The 20,834-nt window shown below is 42.9% G+C and overlaps 1 protein-coding gene across 1 annotated transcript in view; it reads left to right on the top strand.

The window, feature by feature from the left end:
- Positions 1-2,198: 2,198 nt before the first annotated feature.
- The window catches only part of LOC130273923 (uncharacterized), a 60,344-nt gene continuing 41,708 nt past the window's right edge, over positions 2,199-20,834 (top strand). The window contains exon 1 of the mRNA XM_056521446.1: positions 2,199-2,333. The gene's annotated coding sequence lies outside the window, so the exon portion shown is untranslated. The remainder of the gene's footprint in view (positions 2,334-20,834) is intronic.

Here is a 20,834-nt window from a genome sequence, read left to right as displayed (position 1 = left end):
CATTTCACTATGCGTGCGTGCCATTATATTCGTCCCCCCCTCTGATGTCCCCTGTGCCATTATATCCTCCCCCTCTGATGCTCCCTGTTTCATTATATTTCAGCCCCTCCCCACCTTTATTACCTCCGGTCACATTCCCAAATGTGGGGGCCATTTCCAAAGGTGTTGGGACCACTTCTTTCTGGTCACCAAATTGAAAGAATCAATTTTGCTGTGCATCAGAAAAGAACAAAAGCGATGTGCAATGCTAGTTGGACCATGTACACTGCCAAATCTTTGGACCATTGTATGGTTTGAGGACATGATCAGATCAATCAACTCCTCCCATGTATTGATTGGACTCCACAATACAGACAGGTTTGAAGACCATTGTAGTATACCTTGCGCAGAGACATAGGAGTTGTGCGTACCATGTATTGTCGTCAGCATAGGGTCCTTTTTATCTGACCAAAAACATGTTGTCACAAGTAAGGGCTCTCTTGTTACCCATAGGGTTTAGTGGGGGATATATCAGGAGAGATATCTTAGATTCTCCTGTACAGAGCCACAAGCTACAGTGGCTCTGACAGAGAGGGACTTAAAGAGGGTGATGCATCTAAGGAGAAAAGAAATTAGATCGGAGGGCAGCCCCTTGTGCGTAATCCCAGACACCATAGATTCATAATGTGATCAGAGTGAATAGGACAGCTGTCAAGATGGCCGCTCACCTTTTGTATTAAATAAATGCACCTATCACACCTGTATAGGGGTAGCATAGACCCTGGAAGGAAATGCTCAGCCCGGAAGGTCACAGGATGGGTGGTTAACCATCCTGTCAGCATACAGTGAAGATACAATGGAAAAATGACCTCTGATCCTCTGGTGCCCTCCTTCCACAAATAAAAGGTGTCCACTTCTCAGATAATGCTCAAAGGCTCTTACGCACTTGTTTATTGAAAAGGAAATAATGAAACAGGGCAATCATACATTTTGGATGTTCAATCTTTCCTCCTCAGATTGGCATAGGTATAGCACGTCACAAAATATATATACATAAAAATGGGCGCCACAATACGGGTGGGTCAGGTTACAGACCACCACATATCATGAGATACCACAAATAATGTCCAGAAACTAAAGGAAATACAGTATGAAAATCAATGTCCAAATGGGGAGGACCAGCACTGTAAGAACCAAGCTTGTAGCTCACAAATAGGTGCTCTGCTCCTCTGGTCCTGACTCCAAACCATGCATCCAAGTAAAACCAAAGTGGTTGAGAAAGGCCTCATTGTGAGGTTGAAACATCGCATTTTGCACCTTGATGGTTGACCTATTTATTACTTATACTGGATTGCCGCCTCTACTACTTTTGTTTTCCTTGTATGAAAATCAACAATAGTGACAGCCATTCGGAGCTTTGCAGAGCTCATGCTGGGCATTGAATGAATGAGTGATAGTTCGTTTGTTTACTCATCTGTTTGTCATGTTTGTTTTCTTCCATTCAGCCTCCATTTCTGATACCACTGCCGGTTAATGTCACACCTGACAGTGTGTGACCTTTGTCACACATCTGTTTTTTATCAATAACCCTTATAATGAAATAATTTGGTATTATCTGTGATATTGTTGATTTTTATACCGTATTTTATTTAATTTCTGTATATTATATTCTTAATTAAATTTTTGAGGCTTGTATAAAGATTATCCATGTACAGGTGGTAATCCTAATGCAGCAGTGGGTAGATCAGTTTCCACATAATTTTCCCGCTAGCTCCCAGGATAGGGAGGTGGGCATTCTGGGGGCTTCACTGTGCGTTTCCTTCCAGTCATACAACCTAAACCTGTAATTGTATCCTGAAATACTCTCAGAGTTTTTTTTTTTTTACTTTTTAATTTAATGAAAGAAAAAAAAAAGTTGATAATAAATTACTGATGAGCAACTATAGAAGACGGAGACCCCTGCCGCAAAAAAGGGGGATAAAAAGTGCACCCCCCCCCCAAAAAAAAAAAAAGCTGTTTAGTAAAAATTACTAATCAGCTGGTATAGAGGTTGGACTCAATCTGTGCCAGGAGTAACATCAGAGCTGTACCTGCTCTGGTGCAGACTGGTAACTTTTTTCCCCCTCTAACCTAACTTTCCCTGCGTAACGTCCATGGTCTCTCACACCACATGCTATTTGCCGGTCACACTATTCCTCACCGTAAGCCGTGATTGGTTTGCCAGTCCCGACCAGATCATGGCGGTCTCTGTTACAAAGAAGGAAACTCCACTCCCGGACAAAGGTCAGCGTGCAGAAACGCGCGTAGGAGTGGCGCCATCCCTGTCTCTGCCCCTTACTTTCTTGTGGGTATTGGTATGTATAATGTCCTTGCACTGATGCAGTCATTACTATATTGAAGGTACTTTGGGGGAGATTTATCAAAACCTGTCCAGCTGAAAAGTTGCTGAGTTGCCCATAGCAACCAATCAGATCGCTTCTTTCATTTTTCACAGGCTCTTTCAAAAATGAAAGAAGAAATCTGATTGGTTGCTATGGGCAACTCAGTAACTTTTTCTTGGACAGGTTTTGATAAATCTTCCCCTTTATGCATATGGCACCTTTATTGTACTAGCATATTATGAGTAATTGTTGCACACATTTTTCTCTATATTGCTGCTATTCATATATATGCACTTTTCTTAGTTACATACCCACCTACAACCATCTAATGATCGGCAGATGTGCCGGTGATGTCGCTGTATTTTTTGTGATGCTGTTTTCTCCTCTTTCTACATGTTTTACATGTTTGATTTTTGATGCATATCAATAAATACAACTTTTTATGATGAAGTGACTCCAAATTGTTTTTTAGGGTGTATAGAAGGAAGGGTTAGATAATAGCAGCCATCTTGGCCCAATACCCATGTCATTAAGTGCCAGGGCACAGCAGGACAGGTAGGACTTTTTCTGCTCTCCAGGAATCCCTTTAAAATGACTAGCCAATACACACAACACTTGCTGGGTAAACCAGAAGTCAATTTCTCAATGTAACTCTTAGACGACGCTCAATGTACAGTACAGACCAAAAGTTTGGACACACCTCCTCATTCAGAGTTTTCTTTATTTTCATGACTATGAAAATTGTAGATTCACACTGAAGGCATCAAAACTATGAATTAATACATGTGGAATTATATACATAACAAAAAAGTGTGAAACAACTGAAAATATGTCATTCTAGGTTCTTCAAAGTAGCCACCTTTTGCTCTGATTACTGCTTTGCACACTCATTCTCTTGATGAGCTTCAAGAGGTAGTCACCTGAAATGGTCTTCCAACAGTCTTAAAGGAGTTCCCAGAGATGCTTAGCACTTGTTGGCCCTTTTTGCCTTCACTCTGCGGTCCAGCTCACCCCAAACCATTTCGATTGGGTTCAGGTCCGTTGACTGTGGAGGCCAGGTCATCTGGCGCAGCACCCCATCACTCTCCTTCTTGGTCAAATAGCCCTTACACAGCCTGGAGGTGTGTTTGGGGTCATTGTCCTATTGAAAAATAAATGATGGTCCAACTAAACGCAAACCGGATGGAATAGCATGCCGCTGCAAGATGCTATGGTAGATATGCTGGTTCAGTATGCCTTCAATTTTGAATAAATCCCCAACAGTGTCACCAGCAAAGCACCCCCACACCATCACACCTGCTCCTCCACACCAGCACACCTGTGAAGTGAAAACCATTTCAGGTGACTACCTCTTGAAGCTCAACAAGAGAATGCCAAGAGTGTGCAAAGCAGTAATCAAAGCAAAAGGTGGCTACTTTGAAGAACCTAGAATATGACATATTTTCACACTTTTTTGTTATGTCTATAATTCCACATGTGTTAATTCATAGTTTTGATGCCTTAAATGTGAATCTACAATTTTCATAGTCATGAAAATAAAGAAAACTCTGAATGAGAAGGTGTGTCCAAACTTTTGGTCTGTGCTGTATATTAAATAGTCATCACAGCAAAAGCAGCTTTATTTGACACTTAATTTTGCATAGATCAAGCAGCTTGCTGCAAAACTGCCACAAATGAATTTCGTATTTACCATTTATGAATAAAGCTTAAAAAAAGCCAAAATATTTATGTTTTACTACTTCAGAATAGAAATCTGGGTGAATGATATAACATTGTAAATAAGGGCTCATTATTTTACTATGTAAGGCTCTGCTCACAGTTACATCAGAACCTCTGTCTGGCATCTCTGTTAGTATTTGGCAGTATTCTCACATTTATAAGCAATAATAACTCCATCGAAAAGACAGACTCCTTTATAGGCTAACTTGGGGGGTCCACCATATGCTGTCCATAGAGATACAAATGTGTACATAGCCTTACTGTACCAAGCCGTAAGAAAAACACAAGCAGCTTAAACAATAAAACAATCCACTTTTAAGTCAGTAAAATAAGGAATTCATCTAAATGTTCATATTTCCTGGTTGCAGATTGATGTAACCGAGAAATAATGGCTGCTCATTTCAGGCTTCATTTCCTTTACTGTGTAGTAACACTGCGTCAGCAATACTCTAGATTCTATGCAAAAACATTGGACTGGTATGCACACTTTGCATTCAATACATACCCTTAGTGTAAACAATAGTTGTAGGAAGACAATACTGTTAAATTGTCATCTGTGCCACAGCCAATACTATCATTACTATCAGTGTAAAGGTCTATTCACGCGGCAGAATTTCCGCTTGCGGAATTCCACCTCAAATTAACCCCTTTACGACCGTTTTTGCACTTTTGTTTTTTCCTCCTCAACTTTAAAAAATCATAACCCTTTCAATTTTGCACCTAAAAATCCATATGATGGCTTATTGTTTGCACCACTAATTCTAAGTCTGCAGTGACATCAGTAATTTTACCCAAAAATCTACGGCGAAACGGAAATAAAATAATTTTTTTGCGCCATGATCTGAAGTTTTTAGCGGTACCATTTTTGTATTGATCGGACTTTTTGATCGCTTTTTATTCATTTTTTCATTATATAAAAAGTGACCAAAAATACGTTATTTTGGGCTTTGGAATTTTTTTGCGTGTACGCCATTGACCGTGCGGTTTAATTAATTATATATTTTTATAGTTCGGACATTTACGCACACGGTGATACCACATATGTTTATATTTATTTTTATTCACATAGTTTTTTTTATGGGAAAAGGGTTAAACCACATTCATTAACTTTTTTTTACACATTTTTTTGCAGCGTTATAGCTCCCATAGGGGACTATAACACTGCACACACTGATCTTTTACACTGATCACTTCAAAGCCATAGCTTTGCTTTGAACGCCGCGTCTAAAGGGTCAATAGTGCTCAGCACCGCGATCGCTGCTGCGCGCTATTAGCCCCGGGTCCCAGCTTCAGTGACCCCGCGTAAATATACGTCCTTGGTTGTTAAGCGGTTAAGGACCACACGCGTATATTTACGTTCGTGGCTGACTCCCGGTATGTGAAGCGCACTCAGGAGCTGTGCGCGCTTCATACCGGCGAGGTCCCGGTTGCTATGAGCAGCCAGGACCCGTGGCTAATACCGGACATCGCCAATCAGGATGATGTCCGGTATGAACCGGGAAAAAGTACTGCCGGTTAGCTCAGCAGAGCTGTTCGGGACCGTTGTAGTGAATATGCTGTGTCCCAAACAGCTGAGAGAACAGCGGGAGGCGCCTTACCTAGTTCCTTGCTGTCCGATCGGCATTTGATTCCTCCAAGCCACTTTGTATACTCAAAGTATTTATAAAAAGGGATCAAAAAGTCCCATCAAAATAAAAACGGTACCGATAAAAACTTCAGATCACGGCGCAAAAACTGAGCTTTAGGTATACTAAGTTATAGGGGTCAGAAGATGGCAATTTTAAACATACAAATTTAATGTTTAATTTAAAAAAAAATAATAATAAATTGGGTATCATTGTAACCATATGGACCTACAGAATAAATATATGGTGTCATTTAAAAAAAATAATGCACTGCATAGAATCGGAAGCCCCCACAATTTACAAAATAGTGTTTTAATTTTTTTACATTTTTGTCCCACAAATCATTTTTTTCTGGTTTTGCCATACATTTTTTGGTGAAATGATTGATGTCATTACAAAGTACAATTGGTGTTGCAAAAAAGCCCCATATGAGTCTGTAGGTGCAAAATTGAAAGCGTTTAAATTTTTAGAAGGTGAGGTGGAAAATACAAAAGTGCAAAAATGAAAAAAACTTCTGGTCCTTAAGGGGTTAAAACCCATAGACTTCTATGAGATTATGCACTCAGAAATTTAGAAGTGTGAATGGGAGCGTGGAATCCCATAGAAGTCTATGGGCTTTAAATTGAGGTTGAATTCTGCAAGCAGAAATTCTGCTGTGTGAATCGACCCTTAGGCTAGGTTCACACTACTGAAATTCTGCTGGTCTGCTTACAAAAGTGTGGTAGAGTAATTTCCACCTCCAAAGCCTATTTTCTGTTGCAGGTAGAATTCTGTTATTTCCGCGAGTATTCCGCCCCTATTCAAGACGGATATGCCGCCCCCAGTGGGAGTTCAAAACTGTGAGTGCACTAAGGACCAACGTTTGGCCCCTTTTTGACCATTTGGTCACATGACCAGAACCAGGTAAAAATTCTGACTAAACTCAGTTTGGAAATTCTGCCAGCAATCCGCTTCCAATCTGCCATTCTGCATTGGGTAAAAATCTGCCTTACATGGGAGTCCCATTGAAGTCAATAGGATTCTGCTATGAAATTCCGCCTGAAGAAAGAGCACCACCATCCTTCAGGCAGAAATTTGAAAGTAAAAATTCTGCTTAAAAATTCCGAAGTGTTAATGGGTACACGGAAAACCCATTGACTTGCATGTACATGTTAGTATGCAGAATTTCTGTCTGCAAATTCAAAGCGGAATTGCAGGCCGAAATTCCATAGTGTGAACCTAGCCTTAGGGTTGCTGCAGTTTTATTTTTTATTTTTTTTTAGCCAGAAATAGATTTGAAGGGAACAAGAAATATAAATACAAAAGAACAAAAATACTGTAAAAGTACTAGCCCAGAATTCTGGTGCAATTTGTGCAAAAAAAAAAAAAAACTAGAAAAAATACATATATATATGTTTTTGACTGGGTTCACACAGGGGAAAAATCTTCACCATATTTTATTTTACACACTGATTTTCTTCCAATTTCCCATCTTCAACAATTACGGAAGTAAATCAGCACATAAAATGAGTTGAAGATTTTCCCCTTTGTGAACCTGGCTTTGGACTGAATTCACACATGGTAATTTGTTCAGCATTGTGCTTAGTATTTTGTAACCAAAACCAGGAGTGGGCTCAAACAGATGAACATTGTTCCATTATTGTTTTCCTGTATCGGTTCCACTTCTGGTCTTGGTTAAAAATACTGATCAAAATACTGAACTCAGCCTAATGTGTTATGAGTTTTAGACAAATTGTTTAGACACTTTCCTGTGTCTGACAAAAGGGGCAGGGTTTTCACAAAAGGAGACATGGTCTAAATGCACCAAAATTGCCCAATTAGTTTAAAATAAGCCATCTAAGGCTATGTTTACACTCCAGAATTTCCGTGCAGAATTCTGCATTGGAATTCCACACAGATATTCCACAGCAGTAGAGTCCCATTGATTTCAATGGGATTCTGCTGTGCTGTGCACCTAGCAAAATTTCTGCGCTGAAAACATCTGGCGCGGAAATTTAAATTACGGTGTCCGCAGAAAGAATAGATGTGCATTCTTTCTGCAGGCTCCGCACTGAATGCATTGCAGTCTATGAGAGGAGATTTTCCGTGCTGACATTCTGACATGTGAGCATAGCCTATCAGTTGGTCTAACTTACTTTAACCCCTTAAGGACGCAGGATTTTTCCATTTTTGCATTTTCATTTTTTCCTCATCACCTTCTAAAAATCCTAACGCTTTCAATTTTGCACATAAAATTCCATATGATGTCTTATTTTTTGCGCAACCAATTCTACTTTGCAGTGACATTAGTCATTTCAGCCAAAAATCCACGGCGAAACGGAAAAAAAAATTAATTGTGCAAAATTGAAGAAAAATGTAATTTTGTAACTTTTGGGGGCTTCCGTTTCTATGCAGTGCATATTTCGGTAAAAATGACACCTTATCATTATTCTGTAGGTCCATACGGTTAAAATGATACCCAACTTATATATGTTGGATATTGTCGTTCTTCGGAAAAAAATCAAAATTTATCAAAAAATCTAAATCAAATTCTCATCTTCTGACCCCTCTAACTTTTAAATTTTTCCGCGTACGGGCCGGTATGGGGACTAATTTTTTGTGCCGTGATCTGAAGTTTTTATCGGTATCATTTTTGTATTGATCAGACTTTTTGATCACTTTTAATTTATTTTTTCATGATATAAAAAGTGACCAACAATACGCTATTTTGGAATTTTTTTGCACGTACGCCATTGACTGTGCGATTTAATTAATTATGTATTTTTATAGTTCGGACATTTCCGCACGGGGCGATACCATATATGTTTACTTTTATTTACACAGTTTTTTTTTTTATGGGAAAAGGGGGGTGATTCAAACTTTTATTAGAGAAGGGGTTAAATGACCTTTGTTAACTTTTTTTTCACTTTTTTTTGCAGTGCTATAGCTCCCATAGGGACCTATAGCACTGCACACACTGATCTCTTATTCCAGTGTTTCCCAACCCAGTCCTCAAGGCACACCAACATTCCAGGTTTTTTCAGTTACTCCATTGGAATAGAACAGGGAAAAATTTAAATCCTGGACTGTTGGTGTGACTTGAGGACTGGGTTGGGAAACACTGTCTTATTCTGATCCCTGAAAAGCCATAGCTTTGCATGGATCAGCAAGATAGGGGCTTGATTGCTCAAGCCTGTAGCTCAGGCTTTGAGCAATCAAACCCCAATCGGACACAGCGGAGACAGGTAAGGGGACCTCTGCTCGCGTCCTAGCTGATTGGGACATCACGATTTTATCGCAATGTCCTGATCAGCCCGACTGAGCTGCTGGGAAGCATTTACTTTCACTATCAGACGCGGCGGTCAACTTTGATCACCGCGGCTGAAGGGTTAATAGCGTGCGGCACAACGATCTGTGCCACACGCTGTTAGCCCAGGGTCCCGGCTATGAATAGCATTTGGGACCAACCCGGTGTAATGCGGGGTCACGGTGTGACCCCGTTTTAAACACCAGGACCGGGCGTAGGGCGTACAGGTACGCCCTATGTCCTTAAAGGAGTACTACGCCCCTAGACAACTTATCCCCTATCCAAAGGATAGGGGATAAGATGTCAGACCGCCACGGTCCCGCTGCTGGGGACCCCCGGGATCCCCGCTGCGGCACTGCGCTATCATTACAGCACAGAGCAAGTTTGCTCTGCACGTAATGACGGGCAATACAGGGGCCGGAGCATCGTTACGTCACGGCTCCGCCCCTCATGATGTCACGGCCAGTCCCTTTCAATACAAGTCTATGGGAGGGGGCGTGGCAGTCGTCACGCCCCCTGCCATATACTTGCATTAAGGGGACGGGCCATGATGTCACGAGGGGCGGAGCCATGACGTCGCGCTGCTCCGTCCCCTGTATCGCCCGTCATTACGCACAGAGCGAACTCGCTCTGTGCTGTAATGATAGCAGGGTGCCGCAGCTGGGATCCCGGGGCTCCCCAGCAGCGGGACCACGGCGATCTGACATCTTATCCCCTATCCTTTGGATAGGGGATAAGATGTCTAGGGGCGTAGTACCCCTTTAAGAGGTTAAAACCTAGACGAAAGAATTGAAAAAAAGTGGAAATCGCCTCGTGTATTACCCAAGGTTCTTAAAGATGGCTGCTCACCTAGTCAAGGAAGTAATGCACATATCACCCCAATGGGGTATCGATGATCATAAGGAAGCGAACTGCTGGGCCCAAAGGTGCAATGGGGAGGAAGGAAACTTCTCTCATACAGGACATGAAGAGTTTAATATAGAAATAAACTTTTTGCGGGCGCTGTTTTTGGTTCCAGGAATTTCAAGACAGATGCTGGAGTGTGTTTGCACGATGTTTATTAAATATAAATAAAAACCAATGACACGTTTCGGAGGGACAGTCCTCCTTCCTCAGATTGGCATACACTAAACATGGTGCCAGGTACAGTGGGCGGAGTTACAATCAAATTTCAAAATCACATACTGAGTCATAAAAACAATCTAAACAGACGTCCATTATTAGGAATAATTACAATAAGCAGCAAGAAGTACAAGAAAATTTATAAATTATAAAAACACAATGTGTAACCAGAAGTCACAGCAAGCCCCGTTCACATGCACCGGTAGTAGTGCATGAGAACGAGGTTCGTCGCGCGCATATTGTAAATAAACAAGCAGTGTCAGAAGTCATGGGGAGGTTCTCCAATCGTGTGTACACAGAAGAGTTTAGGAGACGGGTTGTCATGGACGCGTCGCCATGGCCGGGGGGTCACGTGACAACTTCCAACCTGCAACAGTAGCGAGGTGCGCTCCCTGTAGAAGGACTTTTACGGCCGGGTGGTAACTAGCAACGCGTTGTCATGGGCGGAGTCACGTGACCAAATCCAGCCACTGACAACGTTCTGATAGAAAAAACATGAATGGAACATAGTGTAAATATTGTAGAACTGCATCCAGGTGATACATTTGTCAGTGGTATATCGGAACAAAGAGTAGCACCTAGTCCTGAATGGTAAGTATTCTCTAGGATTAAAGAAGTGTTTTACAATTGATTGGATAAGGAGCGCAGGCATGGAGAAGAAAATGGATCCAGACTGCAATATTCCAAATAATTATATAGCACCAATAATGTAGCAGCAATGTGAATAGCATAATAGGAGCAGTCAAGCCAGTTAAAAAGACTATAAGATTAATTCCAGCAACAAATATATTCGCAGCACACAGGTACAGCTATGGGGTCGAAGGTGGCACCAAGTTTTGCTAACTTGTTTGTCGGCCTCTTTGAGAAACAGATAGTATACCCAAATCCTCTTTTTAGGCACTGCCGGTTTTATAAGCGATATATAGATGATATTTTTTTCATCTGGAGTGGGAGTTCTTCTGAACTAAGTGAATTTTTAATGGCTTTTAACACAAATGATTGGGGTCTCAATTTCACACAATCACTTTTTAACAATAATGCTGAATTTTTAGACGTGATAGTCTTCCACGGTGACACTGGTAAACTACAATCCAAAACATATTTTAAAACAGTTGATAGCAACAGCTGCCTTGAATTCAGAAGTGCACATTACAAAAAAATGGATTTATAATATAACTTTTGGGCAATTCAAAAGAATTAGGCAAAACTGTTCTTCTGTGTCTGACTTACGAGAACAGAGTAATATTTTAAAGGCCAGATTTCGTGCTAAAAACTACCCTTAAAAAGTATTGATTTTTCCTATAAGGCCAGTGAGTTTGCTTACTACTTAGTAAACGTATCAGTAAGAAACCCAATGTAGCATCACTACTGAGTCCAATACAGAATGGTCCATTAATTTCATCACAAACTTCTGCAGGGAAAATAAAGACATCAAAAAGATCTTAAATAGACATTGGCACATTTTGTTACAGGATCCGTATCTCAGCCTATGTCTCCCTCCTAGACCAGGTCTGACATTCAGGAGAAATCGCAATCTTAGAAATATAGTAGCACCAAGCAGGCTCAAAAAGGATAATACACCTAAAACCACATTTTTAAATAGAGTTGGTAGCCATAAATGCGGTGTCTCCAGGTGCAAATGTTGTGATAATATTTCCAACAAAGTAAAAGAGTTTACATCCAGAGTGACCAAGGAATCCTTTCCGATAGGAAGTTTCTTAATTGTAACTCAAAATTTGTTGTATACCTATTACAATGCCCCTGTGGCTTACAGTACATTGGGCGTACTATCCAATGCCTGAGAGACAGAGTCAGTAAGCACAGGAGCAACACTAAGTTGGGGTTTTTGCTACATAGTGTCTCTAAACATCTAGTGGAGTCTCATTACTCTGACTTTGGGGTTATCACAATCACCCCATTGAAGGGATACCAAGACAGAATCCCCAGCTGTTCTCCATGCTAAAAAGAAGAGAGAACCAGCCTCTGGGTCTCAACGAACTTATTGAGAGTTCTTTATAATGCATTTTTTTTTTATATTTGTATATTTTGCTGTGTGAATTTATTATGTGGTTTTACTGTGCTGTTATACTGTGTTTTTATCTCTCCCACTCCAGATTATTAATTGAATTGCCGCTTGGGTAATCAGTCTCAATGAGTCTTATTTATACTTGCATTTATTTAATTATATTTATATTATTATATTCATATGTAGAAGAGTATAGGATAACTCAGCTCACCCTTCCAGCCAGACGCCTGTCGCACGGCACCGTGTGAACCAACACCAAGATAGCAATGAAGAAATAGATGGTCCAGCGCAGGATAACGTGCAATAAAAGCCAAAATTTATTGTAGATTCAAGCCATAGGACAGCAGGACACAAGGTAACGCGTTTCAGCCGGAAAGACCAGCCTTATTCATACAAAGATACAAAAGAAGTGGCCATTCTTTTATGGGAAGTGGTGGAAGGGAACACCCAGGTGAACACCTGGTGTAATCACGCCCACCAGATCCCGCAGTAGAAATACAAAGACATGTGTATACATATAAAAATGAACACAATTTAAAATACTGACAACAAACATTTTTTAGAATATAACTATATAAAAATTAGTATAATAATAGATATATAGAGATGGCCCAAACTGGTTACAGGTATGTAAATTTCTCAAATATACAAATATGACAGAGGGTATAAATTTCCAAATATATTATATGGGCATATGTAGTATATACAAAAGTATACAACTGTGAATTACAATAACCATAAAACCATTAGAAAAGAGAGGCATTAGGAGACATGGGGTCGTAATCGTGGACACGGATGCCATAAATTATTTCAATTGCATATTCATAATGAAAAGTTTATTTAAATATTAGTAATGTAAAATCACATCCTGTCTACGATTAAGGCCCTTAGGAAATCTACAGTCTAATTCCATAATCCAATAAACCTCGCGGTCTAACAATTTTTGTCTGAAATCACCCCCTCTTTTGGGTGGAATAACTCTTTCAATTCCGCATAAGATCATGGAAGAATAATCTCCCTGGTGTGCTCGAGCGCAGTGCTGGGACACCATTGATGTGTGTCGGGAGTTAAAATGGGCAATGTCTGAGATGTGCTTCCTGGTCCTAGTTTTGAGGGAATTGGAGGTGCATCCAACATATTGGAGTTTGCAGATAGTACAGGAAAACATGTAAATGACATGCATAGTATTGCAATTTATATATTGTTGTATTTTATATTTTTTTCCGGTGGAATAAGAACTAAATTCTACAACACTGTGCATGAATTTACAACAAATGCATATTTTATGTCCACATTTGTATGAGCCCTTGGTGGTAAGCCATGTTTGTGCAGTAGACCTGGTGCTTGTGAAAAGACTCGGGGATAATTTTTGTCCCAAGGTGGGAGCTTTTCTAGAGACACATCTGTAGCCTGAGTCCATAATGGAACTGTATAATGGATCACCTGTAATAATAGGTATGTATTTGTGGACTAGGCGACAGATGGTATTATAATCACTGCTGTATTGGGTAACAAACATGACTGGCTTTTTGCTTTTTTGTAGTTGTTGTGGTGAATTTTCCGGTATGACTGTGCTACTAGACTCTGGGTTGTTATGTACTTTAGGGGCAGAGGAAATTAATTGGGAACGATTTTTGTTTAGTGCAATTTGCCTCGCTCTTTCTATGCTCCATTTTGGATAACCTCTGCATCTAAGACGTGCCTCAATAGTATCAGCCTCCCTGTGAAAGAGCTCCAATGAAGAGCAATTTCTTCTAGCTCTTATCATCTCTCCCACGGGAAGATTGCGGATCACGTGGGGGGGATGGCAAGATGAGGAATGCAAAATCGTGTTAGATGCTGATTCTTTACGAAATGTGGTGGTAACAATGGATTTAGAGACATGATCGCCCTTCAAGTAAAGATCCAAAAAAGAAATGGTGCTTGTACTGAAGGAAACTGTAAATTTGAGTCCTATCTGATTATCATTCAAGAATTGAGTGAAGGTGTCACCTGCCGCCACATCGGACCCCCAGATAAACAGGAGGTCATCAATGTAGCGGCCATACCACCGAATGCAATTAAAGAAAGGATTGTTGGGGGCGAAAAGAATCCCCTTCTCCCACCAACACATATATATGTTGGCGAGAGAAGGGGAGAATTTCGCCCCCATAGCAGCTCCGGTGATCTGCAGGTAGTATACATCGTCAAACATAAAATAGTTATGAGAAAGTAAAAATTCTACACATATGACAATGTATTCCTGGAGGTGACTGGGGTATTGTGAGTATGTAGACAGAAACCATGTTAATGCAGTGACTGCTTTGTCGTGGGGAATAACTGAATATAGTGCAGAGACATCTGCCGTGACCCATGAAAAATTAGATCCCCATTCAATTTGACTAAAAGCGGCCAGTACATGTTTAGTGTCCCTCAAAAAGCCAGGCATGGTGACAACAAGGGGTTGAAGTAAGGTGTCAATCCATGAACACAATCTTTCATTCAAAGAAGAGATGCCAGCCACTATGGGCCTCATAGGTGGAGGAAAGGTACCCTTGTGGATCTTGGGGAGTGAATGGAAAATAGCTGTGACTGGATGGGGAATTTTGATATATTCCGCCTGTTTAATGGTGAAAAAACCTTTTTTCTCCCCAAGATCCACAAGGCTATATAGATGTGATTTAAAGGTGTTGACTGGGTTACTGGATAGTCTTTTATATGTCTTTGTATCCGATAGCATATCTAAATTAAGTTTATGATACAACCCCTTATCCATAACGATAACTCCACCTCCTTTATCAGCCTCACGTATAATAATATCTTGAGCATCGGACAATTCTGATATAGCTAATTTTTCTCTGTGAGGTAGATTAAAGGACGGTGGGGGAGGGTTATGCATCAGACGTACCAATTCTCTCTCCATACACTCCTGAAAGTTATCCAGCACGCTAGTTCTAGACATTACTGGATAAAAATCAGGATTGGACACAGGCATATGTGGAATACTATAGACCTGTGGTGAATGAGATAAATCCTGTAAATCAGAAATGGCCGCGAGCTCGTGAAACGCGAGACCCGCGATCATATCCTCACCAGGAGTATGAGAATCACCAGAAAAATGTACATGATCAGAGGGCACGGACTCAAGCAATGAATTTGTATTAGTTAATGAAGCAGGCAAAGGGTTAACATTCAGAAAGGTAGAATTGTCAGAGGCATTGGAAACATCAGCAACACTGTTAGTATTCTCACAATTAGCAAAGTGCTTACGCAAAGTAATATTTCTGACAAACCGATTAATGTCCAGCATAGTGTGAAAAAAATCAAACCTTCGTGTTGGTGAGAAAGAGAGTCCCTTGGACAATACCGATAGCTGTGCCTCAGACAAGATCTTGGCTGAGATGTTAAAGACCGGAAGGTTTAATGTCTTTTCTTTGCTCCACGTTGAGGATTTCTCTTGGCTGGAGCGCTTGTGCTTCCTCCCTGCCCTCCGTTTTTTGGAGTGGAAGATCTCATGCTATGGCCCACATTAGGAGACACCTGTGGAGGGGAGGAGGTACCGCCCGGTACGGCCAAAGAAGACCACAAATACATACCTATTATTACAGGTGATCCATTATACAGTTCCATTATGGACTCAGGCTACAGATGTGTCTCTAGAAAAGCTCCCACCTTGGGACAAAAATTATCCCCGAGTCTTTTCACAAGCACCAGGTCTACTGCACAAACATGGCTTACCACCAAGGGCTCATACAAATGTGGACATAAAATATGCATTTGTTGTAAATTCATGCACAGTGTTGTAGAATTTAGTTCTTATTCCACCGGAAAAAAATATAAAATACAACAATATATAAATTGCAATACTATGCATGTCATTTACATGTTTTCCTGTACTATCTGCAAACTCCAATATGTTGGATGCACCTCCAATTCCCTCAAAACTAGGACCAGGAAGCACATCTCAGACATTGCCCATTTTAACTCCCGACACACATCAATGGTGTCCCAGCACTGCGCTCGAGCACACCAGGGAGATTATTCTTCCATGATCTTATGCGGAATTGAAAGAGTTATTCCACCCAAAAGAGGGGGTGATTTCAGACAAAAATTGTTAGACCGCGAGGTTTATTGGATTATGGAATTAGACTGTAGATTTCCTAAGGGCCTTAATCGTAGACAGGATGTGATTTTACATTACTAATATTTAAATAAACTTTTCATTATGAATATGCAATTGAAATAATTTATGGCATCCGTGTCCACGATTACGACCCCATGTCTCCTAATGCCTCTCTTTTCTAATGGTTTTATGGTTATTGTAATTCACAGTTGTATACTTTTGTATATACTACATATGCCCATATAATATATTTGGAAATTTATACCCTCTGTCATATTTGTATATTTGAGAAATTTACATACCTGTAACCAGTTTGGGCCATCTCTATATATCTATTATTATACTAATTTTTATATAGTTATATTCTAAAAAATGTTTGTTGTCAGTATTTTAAATTGTGTTCATTTTTATATGTATACACATGTCTTTGTATTTCTACTGCGGGATCTGGTGGGCGTGATTACACCAGGTGTTCACCTGGGTGTTCCCTTCCACCACTTCCCATAAAAGAATGGCCACTTCTTTTGTATCTTTGTATGAATAAGGCTGGTCTTTCCGGCTGAAACGCGTTACCTTGTGTCCTGCTGTCCTATGGCTTGAATCTACAATAAATTTTGGCTTTTATTGCACGTTATCCTGCGCTGGACCATCTATTTCTTCATTTATATTCATATGTATATCGCTATCCCCATACATTTTATAATGTCAGTGTTACGCCTAGCGCTCCGGGCCCCCGCTCCTCCCCGGAGCGCTCACGGCGTCTTTCTCCCTGCAGCTCCCCGGTCAGTCCCGCTGACCGGGAGCGCTGCTCTGTCATGGCCGTTGGGGATGCGATTCGCACAGCGGGACGCGCCCGCTCGCGAATCGCATCCCAGGTCACTTACCCGTTCCCGTCCCCTGCTGTCATGTGCTGGCGCGCGCGGCTCCACTCTCTAGGGCGCGCGCGCGCCAGCTCCCTGAGACTTGAAGGGCCAGTGCACCAATGATTGGTGCCTGGCCCAATTAGCTTAATTGGCTTCCACCTGGTCCCTGACTATATCTAACCTCCTCCCATGCACTTCCTGGCCGGATCTTGTTGCCCTTGTGCCTAGTGAAAGCGTTTTGTGTGTTTAAAGCCTGTGTACCAGAACTTCTGCTATCTCCCCTGACTACGAACCTTGCCGCCTGCCCCCGACCTTCTGCTACGTCCGACTTTGCTTCTGCCTACTCCGTTGTACCTCGCCTATCTTCAGCAGCCAGAGAGGTGAGCCGTTGCTAGTGGATACGACCTGGTCACTACCGCCGCAGCAAGACCATCCCGCTTTGCGGCGGGCTCTGGTGAAAACCAGTAGTGTCTTAGAACCGGTCCACTAGCACGGTCCTCGCTATCCCTCTCTGGCACAGAGGATCCACCTCCTGCCAGCCGGCATCGTGACAGTAGATCCGGCCATGGATCCCGCTGACGTCCCTCTGCCTTATATCTCTGATATCACCACGGTGGTCGCCCAGCAATCCCGACAGATCGCCCATCTAACCCACCAGCTGTCGGAAGTATTCACCATTGTGCAGCAACTTCAGTCGCAACTTCAGCAGCAATCATCTCCTCCGCCAGCTCCTGCACCCCTTCCGCAGCGAGTGGCCACTCCTAGCCTCCGCCTGTCCTTGCCGGACAAATTTAATGGGGACTCTAAGTTTTGCCGTGGCTTTCTTTCGCAATGTTCCCTGCACATGGAGATGATGTCGGACCAGTTTCCTACTGAAAGGTCTAAGGTGGCTTTCGTAGTCAGCCTTCTGTCTGGAAAAGCCCTGTCATGGGCCACACCGCTCTGGGACCGCAATGACCCCGTCACTGCCTCTGTACACTCCTTCTTCTCGGAAATTCGAAGTGTCTTTGAGGAACCTGCCCGAGCCTCTTCTGCTGAGACTGCCCTGCTGAACCTGGTCCAGGGTAATTCTTCCGTTGGCGAGTACGCCATACAATTCCGTACTCTTGCTTCTGAACTTTCCTGGAATAATGAGGCCCTCTGCGCGACCTTTAAAAAAGGCCTATCCAGCAACATTAAAGATGTTCTGGCCGCACGAGAGACTCCTGCTAACCTGCATGAACTCATTCATCTAGCCACTCGCATTGACATGCGTTTTTCTGAGAGGCATCAAGAGCTCCGCCAGGAAAAAGACTTAGATCTCTGGACTCCTCTCCCACAGTCTCCACTGCAATCTGCGCCTAGGCCTCCCGCCGAGGAGGCCATGCAAGTGGATCGGTCTCGCCTGACCCTGGAAGAGAGGAATCGCCGTAAGGAAGAGAATCTTTGTCTGTACTGTGCCAGTACTGAACATTTTTTGGTGGATTGCCCAATCCGTCCTCCACGTCTGGGAAACGCACGCTCGCACCCAGCTCTCGTGGGTGTGGCGTCTCTTGATGCTAAGTCGGCTTCTCCACGTCTCACGGTGCCTGTTCGGATTTCTACTTCAGCCAGCTCTCCCCTCTCAGCCGTGGCCTGCCTGGACTCTGGAGCTTCTGGGAATTTTATTCGGGAGTCCTTAGTGAATAAATTCCGCATTCCGGTGACCCGTCTTGTCAAGCCACTCCACATTTCCGCGGTCAACGGAGCCAGGTTGGATTGCACCGTGCGTTACCGCACGGAGCCCCTCCTAATGTGCATCGGACCTCATCACGAGGAAATTGTATTTTTTGTCCTTCCTAATTGCACTTCTGAAGTTCTCCTTGGACTACCCTGGCTTCAACACCATTCCCCAACCCTGGATTGGTCCACTGGGGAGATCAAGAGTTGGGGTCCCTCTTGTTCCAAGGACTGCCTTCAACCGGTTCCCAGTACTCCCTGCCGTGACCCTGTGGTTCCTCCTGTATCCGGTCCCCCTAAGGTCATTAAGGACTCTGCCTGCCACAGGAAATGCCTCTCCCCCCCTCCCAGTCCCATCAGGCAAGCCTCTGTGTCCCCTCATGGCCCTCGTCCTGGTGTCACACTGCCCCGTGCCAGGTCTCGCCCTCTGCCCTCTTTCCCCATTCCTACTCCTGCTGTTCTGCCTGCCGTTGAGGAATCCCTCCATCCTTTCCCGGTGTCCTCATCCCAGGGGAGGCAGTTACCGGACAAAGAGAAGGGGAGACCTAAGGGGGGGGGTACTGTTACGCCTAGCGCTCCGGGCCCCCGCTCCTCCCCGGAGCGCTCACGGCGTCTTTCTCCCTGCAGCTCCCCGGTCAGTCCCGCTGACCGGGAGCGCTGCTCTGTCATGGCCGTTGGGGATGCGATTCGCACAGCGGGACGCGCCCGCTCGCGAATCGCATCCCAGGTCACTTACCCGTTCCCGTCCCCTGCTGTCATGTGCTGGCGCGCGCGGCTCCGCTCTCTAGGGCGCGCGCGCGCCAGCTCCCTGAGACTTAAAGGGCCAGTGCACCAATGATTGGTGCCTGGCCCAATTAGCTTAATTGGCTTCCACCTGGTCCCTGACTATATCTAACCTCCTCCCATGCACTTCCTGGCCGGATCTTGTTGCCCTTGTGCCTAGTGAAAGCGTTTTGTGTGTTTAAAGCCTGTGTACCAGAACTTCTGCTATCTCCCCTGACTACGAACCTTGCCGCCTGCCCCCGACCTTCTGCTACGTCCGACTTTGCTTCTGCCTACTCCCTTGTACCTCGCCTATCTTCAGCAGCCAGAGAGGTGAGCCGTTGCTAGTGGATACGACCTGGTCACTACCGCCGCAGCAATACCATCCCGCTTTGCGGCGGGCTCTGGTGAAAACCAGTAGTGTCTTAGAACCGGTCCACTAGCACGGTCCTCGCTATCCCTCTCTGGCACAGAGGATCCACCTCCTGCCAGCCGGCATCGTGACAGTCAGTGAACCCTCTTTTTACCCTTATATGGGATTTATATATATATATATATATATATATATATATATATATATAAATAATTTTTTATGCCTATATAATTGTTTATATATATAGTTTACAATATATACTTTAGGCTGCTAATATATAATACAGGAATATGGGTGCACTACTGTGGTAGATGTATACAATGATATTGGCTATGCCTCAACACTGATGTTAAAATTGAGACATTCGCCAGTATATCCTTCTATGAAGGACATACCAGAGCCCGCACACCAACGCCAAGGTTTCTCAAAATGGCGCGGGACCTAACGCTAATCCTACCTGTGCGTGATAAGCAAAACAGGGGCCAGCGGGCAATTACCTAACGCTAATCCTACCTGTGCTTGATAAGCAAAACAGGGGCCAGTGGGCAATATACTGCTGCTAGACTGTCTCATTGCACCTTTGCAGCTGTCTTTATATCGCTGCTATTTTAGCCCTTGATAGTTTGTTATTAATCTTATAGTCTTTTTAACTAGCTTGACTGCTCCTATTATGCTATTCACATTGCTGCTACATTATCGGTGCTATATAATTATTTGGAATATTGCCCTCTGGATCCATTTTCTCCTCCATGCCTGCGCTCCTTACCTGATCAATTCTAAAACACTTCTTTAATCCTAGAGAATTCTTACCTTTCAGGACTAGGTACTACTCTTTGTTCCGATATACCACTGACAAATGTATGACCTGAATACAGTTCTACAATATTTACACACGTTC

The sequence above is a fragment of the Hyla sarda genome, chromosome 5, assembly GCF_029499605.1.
Source record: "Hyla sarda isolate aHylSar1 chromosome 5, aHylSar1.hap1, whole genome shotgun sequence".
NCBI lineage: Eukaryota > Metazoa > Chordata > Amphibia > Anura > Hylidae > Hyla > Hyla sarda.
This window is presented reverse-complemented; position numbering and strand designations above follow the sequence as displayed.